Genomic DNA, 16,022 nt, shown 5'->3' with positions numbered 1-16,022 from the left:
TCAGACTCCTCCTCCCACTGTAAACAACAGTACATATTTCCTTGCTATTTTGTTAATTGTTTTTTGATTCTTTTGTGGACCTTATTTCTCATCCTGCTCTTTTTGTGTGTGTGTGTGTTTTGGTGTCTATTGATATCAGTATGCTTTGACTTCTTTATCTTGTTCTTTTATCTCATTACTACAGGATTTTCCCTCGTGGTTATTATGAGGCTTACATAAAATATCTTAGACACCCTATTTTAAACTGATAACAATCTAACTTCAATAGAATTCATATACTTTATAGTTTTACTTCTTCCCCTAACATTTTAGATTATTGCTGTTACAATACATTTGATTTTTTAATTGAAATAAAATTCACATAACAAAATTAATTTTAAAGTGTGCAATTCAATAACATTAGTGCATTCATGTATTATGCAAACCTCTATCAGTTCAAGATTTTCATCATCCCAGAAGGAAGCCCCATATCCTTTATGCAGTCACTCTCCATTTGCCCTCCTTCAAGCCCCTGGCAACCACTAATCTGCTTTCTGCCTCTATGGATTTACTTATTCCGGATATTTCATATAAGGGAAATCATACAATATGTGATCTTTTGCACCCGATGGTTTTGACCAGTGTCTTTGCCTTCCCTGCATCTGATTCCTTAGCCCTGAAGGCAAGAGAAAATAATTTATTTTTAAATGTTACCCAGTGAGTTTAAGCCCCAATTAGGAACTCTGACTTGACTTCACACCTTGGAGAGTTGGAAGCAGAGCTCTCAGAACCTATCTTAGAATGTCATGAAGTTCAGTTGAGTTCATGGTGGTGGTGAGAACATAACTGGAGTTTTTCTCAGGTCATGGAGGAAACTGTCAGTGATCCAGAAAGATTAGGGACTCAGAACAAAATTGATGTCATTAGAAACCACTTCAGTAGATATCTAGTGTGGTGGACAAGATAACTTCAGGGGATAAGGAAGCACTGCTCTAGTACACAGATCTGCTCTAGCCCCTGCTCAGCCACCGCACATCAGTGAGCTGGTAGGTCACTTCACTTCTCCTGGTCCTTGATTTCTCATCATTAAGATGAGCAGCAGGTTGACCTACAACAAGTCCAAAGTCCCTTCCTCTTATAAACCTTCTTGGACTCTTCAAGATGGAATGCTGTTAGCAGAAATAAATAAATATCATGATTATGTGGGAACAGACACTGCACCCTGGAGGCTGATGGTCACAGAAGAAAATTTGCAGTTGGGAGCATTACTATATAACAATTTATTATAGAGCAAAGGAGAAATGCATACTAGGATAGGTAATAATAAGAGCTAACACTCATTTAGTGTCTTCTATCAGTTATTGTGCTAAATACTTAAATATTAATTCATTTGTGTATCACAACAATCTGTGAGGTAGGTAGTTACTGTCCTCTTTATTTTCAGAAACTCAAGGCTTAGAGAGATTAAATTTTTAAGACAGCTAGTAAGTGGGGGAGCAGGCATTTCATCTATAGTTTATTTATTTTGTAACACGAACACTGAATCATTATATCTTAACATGTAGTAAGCAAAATGATTTTTAATAGCTCATACATCCAGTGTTTTCTATAGTAGGGCTATAAGTACATCCACTCTTAGGGAGAACTAAACAAAGATGCACTGATAGTTTAATCAGACAGGGCGTGTTAGGGTAGCTATGTAAGTGTTCAAGTTCCAGACTTCAAAATTTCAGGTGCTGAACCAACAGTATTTCAGAGGTTGCATTAAAAGGTTTTTGCACACTGGTTATAGAACTGGAGATTTTAATTCAATGTGGTAGTACTCCTAAGCCCTAACTCTGGGCGTGTCTGTCTATCTATCTATCTATCTATCTATCTATCTATCTATCTATCTAATCTATCTAAAACTCTCTCTCTCACTTACGACATTGTTTACAAGAAGAGATTGAATCATGGATTTGCATTATGCACCTGGAGAGATCTTTGAAGAAGCACTAAAGATTGATCATAAGTAATTTTGCAAGTATTTGTAGCTTATTAAAAAGATGAAGGGTATAACTCTTATTTGCAGCCTCATAGTGGCTGCTAAATGTTAACTAACTGTTGCTAGTTAGTTAGTTAGTAGAAAGTTACTGTATCAGAGTCCTGGAGGAAAGAAATGGCACTCTCCAACAAGAAACTTTAGTAACGGGGACTTTTCAATGGCTAAGGGACTATTTACTGGGTTAGAGGAAACTAATGAGAGGGTGATGAAACACTATAAGGCCAATAACTACAGGAAACCAACATCAATCCTAGGAGAAGGATCAATTAATCGAGCCTTGCAAGAGTAACTCTACCTCTGGAGGTCAACCTACAGGACCTCTGGCCTTATGTAAAGAGAGTCGGCTTACCTATGGTAACTTGTAGGGAGGGAGCCAGAGGATAAATGTACTAAACTTCCTCCCTCCCACCCTCTGATTCACTGCTCATGCCGTCCGTGACAAAAATCTAGTTAGAAGAGGACAGGGAAGTTGTTGGTACAGTCAAGGAAGGTCAGCTCTCATGTCACAGAACAGGATGGAGAGGGTAGAGGACAGATCTGTAGAAGTAAATGGAAATATTCTAGAAATATATATTTTATGTAGTCACAAGTTCACTTTCATCTCTCTATGCCTAGCACATCCCTTAAGACTGTGGAGGAAAATGGGAAAGGACTTGGCATTCTCTCCCTGATATAAGTCCCTAAGCATTTCTCATGCTAATAAGTCAAACAAGGGGACAAATATATGTTATATATTTATACAATGGTGCACAACAGATTTCCACTATAAGAGGATAACTTTGCCTTGTGCTGCTACTGGGTAGTTGATAAGTTAGTTGCACCAGGTGAGTCCTAATTAAGGCCATCAGACCTCTGTATTCAAAATTACATGATCCCAAGGGCTGTCCAAAGGCAAAAACAATAAAAGTTGGGATTTATCTTCTGTGACTGTACTTACCTATTAATCTGGTATCTTTTGGGCCTCATTCAAATGTCCTTATGCTATCCCTGACCCCCCCAGAGTATGCACAGTCTAGGTCTGCACTCATAAAATAGTCCATGATCTAGATACATTTTTATATTTTTTAGCCTTTAGTGTCTCAGCCTTTACTAAAACTCACTTCTCCTGGGTTCTTTTCTGATGGAGCCTGCACAGCATTTGGATACAGAAACTGAGAAACCAACTCAAGAAGAAATATGCTTAATGGTAAATAAATTTTTTTTTAAAGATTTTATTTATTTATTTGAGAGAGAATGAGACAGAGAGCATGAGAGAGGGGAGGGTCAGAGGGAGAAGCAGACCCCCTGCCAAGCAGGGAGCCCGATGCGGGACTTGATCCCGGGACTCCAGGATCATGACCTGAGCCGAAGGCAGTCGCTTAACCGACTAAGCCACCCAGGCGCCCGGTAAATAAATTTTTAATATACCACCTCATTTATACTAGGAAAGGGATCTTCAATGGCTCACTACACAGAAGTTTCTGAAGTAGGGATTCTTTGCTTACCTATAAAATCATAATGGGAGCCATCTTGACTACTCAGTGGGTATAAAGTTAATGTTGTTTATTGTCTTTAAGCTGTCATTCATTTATTCAGACATGCATTTACTCAATATCTGCTATGTGCTAGGCATCAAGTTAGTGCTGGGTATGTTGAGAACAAAGCACTCTGGTCACTGGTAAGATGCTCACAAGTAAGATGCTCTGGATTTGTCAAAGAGAAATAGTGAGATGAGGTCTACAAGTGTACAATCTCAGGGGCTATTGGATCAGCGAGTGGAAGAAACTATTACAAATTGGGAAGCAGAAGGTGATGGAAGGAGAGGAAAGGCTTTCGAAAGGCTTTCTTGAGCTAAGCTCTGAAAAACTAGTAGGAAAGAGCTAAATGAAGAATGGAAAATTTTCTAGACCCCCCAAAACGGCATGACAGCATGAGACATTTGAGAAACAGTAAAATGGAAAGAGGGGGGCGCCTGGGTGGCTCAGTCGGTTAAGCGACTGCCTTCGGCTCAGGTCATGATCCCAGGGTCCTGGGATCGAGTCTCACATCGGGCTCCCTGCTCTGTGGGGAGCCTGCTTCTCCCTCTCCCACTCCCCTTGCTTGTGTTCCCTCTCTCGCTATGTCTCTCTGTCAAATAAATAAATAAAATCTTTAAAAAAAATAAATAAAATGGAAAGAGGGAATGTTGTAAGGAGGAGCAAGAGATGATATTGGGAAATGAGACAAGTTCTTAAGGTCGTTATTGGTCAAGCATAGGATTTTGGACTTTATACATTATACAACGGACTTTATTTCATCACCCAATAAGGATGAAACCCAAGAGATTATACATAGTACATTTGTATTTTTTTGATAAGAGATGTGACAGAGACAATGCTATGCACTGTGCCATTTAATTTTCTTTGTAGGCACATTTTCCAGACTCCTGTCGTCTATCTCGGGCCATAAGACTTGTTCTGATCAATGGAATATGTGCAGAAGTAATGTACACCATCACTCTAAAGGGTCCAGCCTCAAATATCCTGCATCATGTTCCACATTCTCTCAATTCACTTATCAAGTAATTAAATGTAGGTGGTCTAGAAGAGGAGTCCAAGGAAGTCCTAGGAGATAGTGGAGCTACATGAAGGGAGGATCTTTTGTCATCACTTGAAGAACTGTCTAGGAGAGCAGCCATTAGACTATGGCATGAGGAAGGAATAAACTTTGTTGAGGTAAGATGCTGGGATTTGGTGATTGTTTTTTAGAGTAGATAACATGAATTACACTAACTAGTACAAGAGAGTCCGTTGGATCCTCAGCAAGGGAGTAATATAATCAAGTTTATATTCTAGTAAGATTACTCCAGCAGTGTACAGAGGATAAGCTAGAGACGGTATGGAAAACTTGGAGGTGGGGAGACCAGTCAGATGATTAATGCAATAATCTCAGCAGAAAATGAAGATATCTTGATTTACAGTAATGGCAGCAAAGATGGCAAAAAGATACATTTACAGGATATTAACAGGCTAGAATCACAGTACCCAGGGATTAGTTTCAGGATCTTAGCCTTGCTTCCACCCTAGAATCACCTGAGGAGATTTTAATAAGGCTAATATCCATGCTGCACCTGAGATCAAGTAGGTCAGAATCAACATGTTCATAAACTCCCTAGGTTATTCCAATGGGCAGCCAAGGATGAGAACCACTGGTTTAGAGCCATGGTTTCAGAATATGGTCCCTGGACCAGATGTATTGGTGTCACCTTGGAACTTGTTAGAAATGCAAATTCTCATGCCCTACCTAGGGTGACCAATTGCTTCTGTTTACCTGGGACTGAAGGGTTTACTGATAAAGGACTTTTTTTTTTTTTTAAAGATTTTATTTATTTATTTGAGAGAGAGAGAACACATGAGAGGGGGGAGGGTCAGAGGACGAAGCAGACTCCCTGCCGAGCAGGGAGCCCGATGCGGGACTCGATCCCGGGACTCCAGGATCATGACCTGAGCCGAAGGCAGTGGCTTAACCAACTGAGCCACCCAGGCGCCCCCTGATAAAGGACTTTTAATGCTAAAATTTGATAGTCCCCTCTGTCAGACCTACTAAACTTAAATTCAAGAGGTGAGGCCCTGAAATCTGCATTTATATCATCGATTTGTTGTAGAATAAGCTCTTGCCATTTTGTTGAATGAGTAAATGAATAAAGAATCTAAAATATCTTGCCTATACTCGTTGTACAAACCCGGGCTCCTTTAGGTCAGACCACACTGATCATACTGTTTGGAAGTACCCAGGTTAACTCTTCAGTTTCAGAAGACTCAAAATTAATTCCTGTTATGAGCTAAATTAATTCTTTGTTTCTAATCAGCAATCTTTTTGGGGCATGGGTTTTGTCTTGTATTTTGCCTAGTGCTGATTTTTCTGGGCATTAAGCCCAGTTGGAACTAATTTGTGTTTGTTTTTCCTTGCGCAATGCTTCCAATTTAATATAGAAATGATCAATTTACTTATTATTCTTATTACTCACTTCATTTACTAAAATAAAGATGTCCCAAGGTCTAGGCACAGGGTTAAAAGTCAGACCTCTGGGTTTTTCTTCTGCTTCTTACTGAAGGGCCCCAATACATCTGGATAAACAGTCAGCCAAGTAAACACAAACACGCCCTCTACATCTGGAGAGGGACTTAAGAATTAGCCGGTGCAGCCTTGTTTTCACACATAAGGAGAACAATACACACCATGGTTTGTCAGGAAATATTGTCCTGGAGTAATTATTACTGGTGCCCCCCTTCATTGTTAAGAGTGTTCCCATTTGGAGAATTAATTATATGGTCACCCAACATGTGAGGAATTTGAGAGTTGATATGTCCTAAGACATGCAGTAGTTTAGTGACAGAAGTGGACATATGGAAAAAAGTTTCACCTCTTCATACATTAATCTGCTTTTCCAACAGTTCAGGATGGGATGGTTTCTAGTTTCACGTTTTATTATAGATATCACTGCAATAATTTGACAAAAATATACATGTCACCATGTCCAGTCTGTAGTCCTAGAGGAGCCCACTAAGATTAGTCTAGCATAGCACATTGAGTCTAAAGTTTCTGGTTGTATTTTATTTTATTCCATTCTAATATCTATCTATCTATCTATCTATCTATCTATCTATCTATCTAATCTATCGAGTTTCTGATTTGAAAATCCAATTTACATAAAATGATCTCATGCCAGAAATAAAGTGGTGGCTAAGCACACAGATCTGCAACCAGATGTGTGCCTGGATCCTAGATACATCAATAGCCAACTCTGGCTTTAATCTCTCCATCTCTCAGTTTCCTCATTTGTAAAACAAGGATGATGACAGTAACAGTATTACCTAACTCCTAGGGACTTTTAAGAACTAAATAATGAATCATGTGTTTATTATATATAAAGCACTTAGACATTGTCTGGCACATAGCAAACATCATACGTGTGTTAGCTATGATTATTGCTTTTATCATCATCCCATCTGCTACTAATCACTCTTCCCTCACTGGCACATCACAGTCCAGCAGTAATAAACCTTGGCTCAGACTTCTGTGGCTTTATGAAACTGCATGTCCTTAAAAGTGTGCATGGCAAAGGCAAAAACCATGGCCTACTGACTGCTGCATCCCAAGTAACCGGTAAGAAAATGACAATAAGATAGGCACTGGATACATGCTTCTTGAATAAATGAGTAAAAAGATGAGTAAAATAATGGAGCTATTTGTTAGACAGATGTCTTTGCTCCAACTTCCTCTCAGAACTTTATCTTTTGAAGTGAGTACCCTTAAAATAAATCCCACAAAACACTGGATCTTTTAGAGAGTTCTTGATTCAGAACTGAAGGAAGAAATATTCTGAATGAAGAGGGAGGCAGAGGTCCTGACAATAGGGATAGTATTCCAGAGGGAAATTTCCTGTTTTTGTGGTGGTCTGTTGCACATACATCTCTGGACTTTTAAAATTTAATTTCCTACATTGCCTGTAATTCTATCATTTGGACAATAACTTAGATTCATAAATATCTTCTTTGAAAGAGTGGAAATACCTAGGGGGAGAGTATACTGTTATTAGTAAAAAAGATTCATACATTTTAGCTCATTCCAATTTCATTTTTACTGACACCAGGTAAGATCACTTCCACTGAATTTAATGGAGATTTTGACTGCAGAAGTGAGAAGATAAAAGGAGTAATAAATAACTTTGGAGCATGGAGTACTTCATGGAAAGAATGAGACCTGGAAGTATGTCTCAGAAAGGTTTAGAGCCTGGGGAGCAGGGTAGCATGAGATGAGAAAGAGGTATAAAAGGAGAAGAATATTAAAATAATGTTTTCCTGGTTTCTGGATTTTTTTTTTTTTATCCAGAGCCATGCCTAAACACAAGAAAGATAAGAAAACTTCCTTTTTCTGACTTCTTTTTTCTCATAACTGTATGGACACTGTTCCCTCAGAGAGTTTATGATAGGATGTTAGGGATAGCATAGAAACTAATTATAGATATGGGCATAAAGGCAAGAATGAGTCATTTATTTAATAATTCATCTTGAGGGGCACATGGGTGGCTCAGTCATTAAGCACCTGCCTTTAGCTCAGGTCATGATCCCAGGGTCCTGGGATCGAGCCCCGCATCAGGCTCCCTGCTCTGCGGGAAGCCTGCTTCTCCCTCTCCCACTCCCCCTGCTTGTGTTCCCTCTCTCGCTGTGTCTCTTTCTGTCAAATGAATAAAATCTTAAAAAAAATTCATCTTGATATAATGAGAGAGACATATAACCTAAATGATATGGTCAACTTATCTGTATTAATCAAAAGAGACAGAAGGATATCAAATCTAAAATAACCAATAAGCCAAATATTACTAGACCTTACGCTTCTTGAGCACAGGGGCTGAGCCTTACTCACCACCAGCTCCCCATAACCCAGCCCACAGACAACCACATAGACTCTATGGAATGAAGAGATGGATGACTTGGGGTTAGAATCAAGTCAGGGACACATTTATTCTCTCTTCTTTGTTTTACTCTTCTCTTCCCTTTTTCATCTTTCTCTCAGCCTGACTCTGGGCCCTTTTTGCCTTAGCTCTAATGTCTGAGGTAAGAATTAGTTAAAACTTTTCAAGCTAGTTTATGTCAAGGACACAGACTACAAAATCCATAGAATCCAAAAAAGAGGTGAACCAACCAAACCCAAAAAAGGGTCTTCAGAGGCAGGATCCACTCTAGGGTTGTGCCATTAAAGACAGCTTCCTTCTTTCCCAGCCTGGCCTTTTGGTTCAGATTTTTGAGAGACTTTTATTGGCTACTACACAGTCAATGGTTTGCTTCACTGGATTAGTGGACTTGGACTGGTCTACTTCCTTGGCCCAATCGGTTGTGGGCAGGAAGAGTAGAATCAAGTCACTTTGGGCTGATGGAAGAGTGTTTTATTAGTTTGCTGGGGCTGCTGTAAAAGGCACCACACACTGGGTGGTTTAAACAACAGAAATTGATTTTTTCACATTTCCGAAGGCCAAAAGTCTAAGATCAAGGTGTCATCAGGATTGGCTCTTTCTGAGGACTGAGGGAAAGATCCATACCAGGCCTCTCTCCCTGGCTTATAGATGGCTCTTTTCTCTTTGTCATTCATACTGTCTGCCTTTTGTGTGTGCATGTCTGTATCTAAATTTTCTCTTCTTATTAATAGGACACCAGTCAGATTAGAGCCCATTCTAATAATCTCATTTAACTTTATTTACCTCTGTGAAGATCCTGTCTCTAAATACAATCACATTCTGAGATACTGAAGGATAAAACTTTAACCTATGAATTTTTTTGGTGGGGGGTGAGGCACAATTCAGCCCATGCCAGGTACATTCTTTTAAATGGTAGCAAGAAAGTGTGAGCATTTCTTGTATTCCTGCTATTGAAAACTCTACTCTGATCTGTTATCTAGGGTTAATAACTCCAGATGAATTCTCACATAGCAAACAGTAGATAGGATCAAACACAATATTCCTATTATGTCCTATTGGACAAAATTACACTTCCTTTTAAAATAAAAATACTTATTTTCAAAATAGCTAGAAAAAGCTTTTTTTTTCCCCTAGAAAGGGAAGCCATAAAATTCTTATTATAATTCTTGACATTTATTAATAAATCTAAATTACTCCTAACTTGATGTGAGAAGTCATCTACGTCCCAGTTCATTTTTGAGGTCTGTGTTACATATGGGGTATAGTAATTATTCCTGACATTGGAACCTGGCCCTTGATGTTTCAGAGCATACTAAACCAAATCAGCATAAAAAGCTTCTTATGAAGCATACCAAATTAAACTCATGTTCAGTTTTCAATTATTCATCATCCCCAGGGTAGGGGGAGTTGATGCCAGAGTCAAAACAATGGAAACAAGCAGTCTGGATCAGGACTCAGCAGCATGGAGCTGTGTACCAGGCAGCAGAAACAAGAGGGCATGACAGAATGAATATGCGCTCCCAGCAGTCACTGTTGCTGCCTTTAAATCCTACCGGGCAACCGTAGCCCAAGATCCGTGAGAGTCACAGTCCTCATAAACTATGCATCTACACAGCAAATGAGGGAGAAATGTGAAAACAGAATGGGGAAAGATAGATGCAAATGAGAAATTTTGGAACGCTGCCTATGTATGAATGGAAGGGTAGGGAAAGACCTTTATGGGAAGCTCACTATTACCAAGGAGAACCCAAAAGCTTACATACTTTCCTCTGTACCCTGGTGCCCTTATTTTTATCTAGAAGCAAGAAACTAATTCCAAGGTAAAGTTTTATATGCATATATATGTATATATATACATGTATATGTGTATATATGTGTATGTGCATATATATGCACACACATATATGGATTCACTATTTCTATTTCACATTAACTGCTCTTTAGTTTAATCCTAAATTAGGAAAAGAGTGGTGTCTATGTAATAGAAAAGATCAGCTCAGGTGGTGCACCAGCAGGTGACGGTACCTGGCATTACTCTTTTATTTAGGGCAACAGGGACACAGATCCACTCCCAGAGTTGGCATTGCAAACTCCACTGCCTCACTTGGCAGGAAACAAACCTCTTGGTGATAACACTGACCCACAAGGCTTTTCCACTGAAAAATAAAAGGGTGGTATTTTTTTTTGTCCTAAAATTTGATAAACTATTTTTATTTCTATTGAATTTAGTAAAAACATTGCTGTGGACTGAATTGTGTGCCCCCAAAATTCATTTATTGAAGCCCTAACTTCCAATATGATGGTCTTTGGGAGTTAATTAGATCTACATGAGGTCCTGGGGGTGAGGCCCTCATGATGGGATTAGTACCCCTATAAGAAGGGACACCAGAGAGCATGCTCTTTCTTTCCACACACACACACACACACACACACACACACATGCACACCTCCTTCAGGAAAAGCCATGTGAGCACACAGTCAGAAGGAGGATATCTGCAAGCCAGGAAGACAGCCCCCATCAGAACCTGACCATGCTGGCCCTCTGACCTTGGGTTCCAGTCTCCCAAAACTGTAAGAAAATGAATTTCTGTTTAAGCTATTCAGCCTATGGTATTTGGTTATGGCAGTTGAACAGAATAAGACAAATACATTAAGCATATAGGTTGGAGTTTGAAAATTCAGAAGAGAAAAAATTTCAAGAGATCTTGGAATGGAATAGACACTCTATGTTTTATCAATACACAGGTAATAATACTTAATTTCTTGATGTGTAGAAGGGAGAAAGGAACTTATTTATTATCTAAAAGTCTGAATGTGTTCCAGAAATATGCATTTTCCCATTAAATTCATAATTATTCTATGAAGTACATTGTCTTTATAGCAGAATGTAAACATAATTGGTTAAGTATGAAAAATCAGTCCTGTTTTGCTTTTCCTTCATTTCTTTTTTTACATTGGAAAGATGGAATGCAAATATTCCCTCCCTACCCATGACCCATCTTTCATGTCCTGGGAGGGTTTATGGACTAAGTGCTTCTAATCCTTAATGAAAAAGCAAAATTTTTTTGGTATTGATTTTCCTTCTACTTAGGAAAAAACAACAAGAAAAGAGTGGAGAGATTTTCCTAAGAAGCAGAATGACTTGGAAGAAGAGAAAAAATAGAAACCCACACACCCCTTCCTTCCCAGCCCATAATGAAAGAGGGTCCCCTGGCTGGGGTGGGAGGCAGAGGTCTGAGGTATTGGAGCAGGGTGCTTGGAACACTTTCCTTGGCAATGTCCCTTGGAAGCTGAAAGATCCCAGAGAAGTGTGGCTTGTTGACATGGCTAGGGCCAAGAATCATATCTCCAAAAATTCTCCACATTGATCAAGACGGCCTTAACATTCCCCTCAGCTGGTCTTAACTTTAAATAGGTTTCTTCTTTTTTATTTTTCTTCTTGACTATTGGCCTCTAACCTACCTTTCTTGGAGTAGTTACTTTAGAAAACTTACAATTTAAAACTCTCTCTGTCCCTTTGAGATGTAAATCATCTCCCAGCTTCTTGCCAATTTTACACTCAGGAATTTGTTTCTTAAAAACATGCCAGCTACCCACTTGAAATGTAATAATCAAAAAAGATAAGGCACCTATCTCCCAATCTTTGTAAGAGTGTAGGAACCTTAAATAAGCACCAATGAACAAACACAGAAATCCTAATCACAATGACAAATCTCTAGGCTAAAAGCATTCTCCAGTACTTTTTCACTACCTCACCCCACACTTTAAAACTCTGGCTTTTTGTTTCAACAATCTCTCTTCCCAGTTGCAATAGTCCTAAGTGAAGTATTCCTTGCTTGGTTAACTTCTTCTGGTATATTTTTACTTGAGAATATCCCAAGGCTAGAAGAAAAGAATAGAGAGAAGGGACAGTGTGGACATCAACATGAGTACATCAGCAGTGACCTGTGTGGAGACATGACCAATAACCAGGGAGAGCCTCTTCTAACTCTTTGACATCACATGAAATACAAACTGTGGAACAGACTGGGGGAAACCATGTGGTTAAATTTCCTAGCAGTCCAGCAGAATGGGAGCTCATGGTTAAGATGTATAAGATAAAGTATTCCTTCTAACCTCCACACATTTGCTGATGCTGTTGCTACGGCCATGGTGCCCTGTCAGTGGAGAAATAAGAAAAGGAGGCTCAGATTCAGATAACGGATCAAGAGACATAAGGATAGGGTGGAGTCTAGGACATCTGAAAAGGAGATGCCAAGAGAAGTCAAGGAGGTTAAGTGACAAGCTAGTTGATGAGAAGTAATAGTTTAGGTACGGGGAGGAAGAGTTGATAAGAGATTGCAGGTAAAATAGATGTTACAATAGGTCTGCTTGCATAGGGCATAGAACAATAGGGCACAGGGAATCTTGCTTAATTTTGGAAAATGGGATGGATTTGACCTAGAATTATTTTTTTTATTTTTTTAAAGATTTTATTTATTTATATGAGAGAGAGAGAATGAGAGAGAGCACATGAGAGGGGTTAGGGTCAGAGGGAGAAGCAGACTCCTTGCCAAGCAGGGAGCCTGATGCGGGACTCGATCCAGGGTCTCCAGGATCATGACCTGAGCTGAAGGCAGCTGCTTAACCAACTGAGCCACCCAGGCGCCCAGACCTAGAATTATTTTTAACATTATTCCTGTGCCACAATATCATCACCATCTTTTTTTTTTTTTTTAAGATTTTATTTGTTTATTTGATAGAGAGAGCACAAGCAGGGGGAGCGGCAGGCAGAGGAAGAGGGAGAAGTAGGCTCCCCGCCGAGCAGGGAGCCCGATGTGGGGCTCCATCCCAGGATCCTGAGATCATGACCTGAGCTGAAGGCAGATGCTCAACCAACTGAGCCACCCAGGTGCCCCAATATCATCATCATCTTAATAATGATGCTAATATCTAACAATTACTGATGACTTTCTATAGTCCAAGCCTGTGATTTACACTCCTATTTTCATAATAATAAGAAATTCAGGTAGGGGCGCCTGGGTGGCTCAGATGGTTGGGCGTCTGCCTTCAGCTCAGGTCGTGATCCCAGGGTCCTGGGATCGGGTCCCGCATTGCGCTCCCTGCTAGGCGGGGAGCCTGCTTCTCCCTCTGCCTCTGCCTCTCTCTCTCTCTCTGACTCTCATGAATAAATAAATAAAACATTAAAAAAAAAAAAGAAATTCAGGTAACATAAGACTTAGAGCATTCATGGGACCACTATTCACTCAGTAGCTTTGAATCCTCTCTTTCCCTCACCCTTCTCATCGTATATTAATAAGTCCTGACAATCTCTAAAATAGTGGATTCCAGCCACTTTTTTCCCATCTCTTACAGCCATTGTCACCTCCCAAGCCACTTTCATTTCTCCCCTAGGTTATTGCAAGTCTTCCCTCTGGCCTCCTTATTTCCACACTTGTCTTTCTATGACCTATTCTCCAGGGAGGAACATGAATAATTCTTTTTTTTAATGTATATTAATCATATTACTCAACTGTTTAAAATCCTCCAGTGGCTTCCCATCACCCTTAGACTAAAATCACAATTCCTCACTGTGACGTGATCTGCCTTCTGGCCACGTCTACAATCACATTTCAGATCTCTACCTCAGGATAGTCTCGTTTGCTACGCCCTCTGCACAGAATGTGTTTCATCAACCTTTTTTGCCTCCTTACCATTCAGCCCTCAACTTAAAGAGACCAGCCTTCCCTAACAATCCTAGCCAAAGAACCCAGTCACTCTTTATTTCATTGCTCTTTCATTAATACATTTCTGTCTGAAATTCTTATTATTTGTTTAATTATTTATTTTCTCTCCTCCCCACCCCGCCCGGAGAACCCAATGAATACACAGATTCTCTTTGTCTCTTGTTCACTGATAAATATATCCCCACTATCAGAGTGGAGCCCAAGCCACTCAACTGAAGCTATTCATTGAGAAGACAAAAGATAATGGAAGTCAAGAAAGGTTTTGAATGACTGCCAAGTTTATGCTATTGAAATCATGCTTTAATCCTTTATAATAGATCCCTATTTTATATATTTCATTTCCAAATTTGTTAGCATGGGATCTGAGGCTAACTCTGACCTTGATCCTACTGAGCCATTAGCTTCATTTCTCAACAATTGTCCCTCGTCTCTCTCCTGCTCCTATATGTCAGCCATATGCACACAGAACTTATACTTCCTCTTGAGTGCTGTGCACTTTCTGCTTGGGATGCCCTCATACTTGGCTTGCCCCAAATACTATTTTTCTCTTTCTTAACCTCGATAAGTTTTATACATTTTACAATCTCATCTCAAGTGTAATCTCCAGGAAGCCTTTCCTCACTTCTTCCCTTTTCGATCTCAAGGTTAGTTGTGACTCTGACACTTGCGTAACTGATGTCCATATGCACTCAAGCCTTACCACTGCAGTGCATACCAGCCCAGCCTCCCTTTGCCAGAAGCCTTCTCCCGCTCGGCTTGCTCACACACACAGCAGGTGAACAAGGCTGGGAAATTAATGGTTTAGTCCCACTTATCTGAGGCGTGTGATCCACACTGTTTGCCTGTGTTCCCTGGCAGGTGTAATCCCAGTGGCTCACAGTGACACCTTGCTTTATCTTGTGTCCTTCCTTTCTCACTTCCCCACTTCCCTACGGGTGTCTTCTTCACCCCCCAAATAAATTATTTTTACTCGAATCCTTGTGTTAGGTTTGTTTCTCGGGGAAACAAGACTAGGAGAGCTTCGTATAGCACTCACCACAGTGTACTACAATTATTCACATGCTTTTGACTTTGCTAGAGTGCTTTTGAGAGCGGGGATTGCATTTTGTATCTGTATTCTCTGCACTTAGTGGAAAGTATGCACCTAGTAAGCATGCAGTAAATGTCTGAGCTGAACTAGAAAATAGGATTTCTTAATCTCGGAAGGAAGGAGACAGATATTTCTCATATGGTTTGGTTTTGAGGATGCTTTTCAGTTTCTTGTGGTTTCTGCAATATAATTCTGTTAGTAGAGATTTGTAGAACAATTTTTTCCCAGCTCTGATTTTGTTCATTCCTTTGTACTGATTATTCATAATATAAAATTTGGCAGCTCTCAGTGTCCTGGGTTGCTCTTCAGAAATGAACAAATATGCTGAGATTAATGTCAGAAAGTCCATTTCCTATAATGTACGGCACAGCCACTGCTTCAGGGTTGTGAATTTTGCATTTCCTTTTAATTCTGGGAAATCATGCCTCTCTTCTTTATTTGAATTTTGGCTATTGTAATCTAAATCAATTCAGAAAAAATTTCATAGAGAAAAACTATGTTCTTACTTATGGTAGCAATTTTAGACTTTATTCTTTTTAGATATTACCAGTCACTATGCACAGAGATTAGTTACTGCCAGCCACAACATAGCATCTCTTAAAAAAAAAAATCTAAAATAAAAAAATCCAAGAAAATGGGTGCACCTGGGTGGCTCAGTCGGTTCAGCATCCGACTCTTGATTTCAGCTCAGATCATGATCTAGGGGTCCTGGGATGCGGCCCAGCAATGGGCTCCCACTCAGTGGGGAGT

Source organism: Mirounga leonina, unplaced genomic scaffold, assembly GCF_011800145.1.
Source record: "Mirounga leonina isolate KUSES-001 unplaced genomic scaffold, KU_Mleo_1.0 Mir_165, whole genome shotgun sequence".
Lineage (NCBI taxonomy): Eukaryota > Metazoa > Chordata > Mammalia > Carnivora > Phocidae > Mirounga > Mirounga leonina.
The sequence above is the reverse complement of the archived record's forward strand: the minus strand, read 5'-3'. Positions refer to the sequence as shown.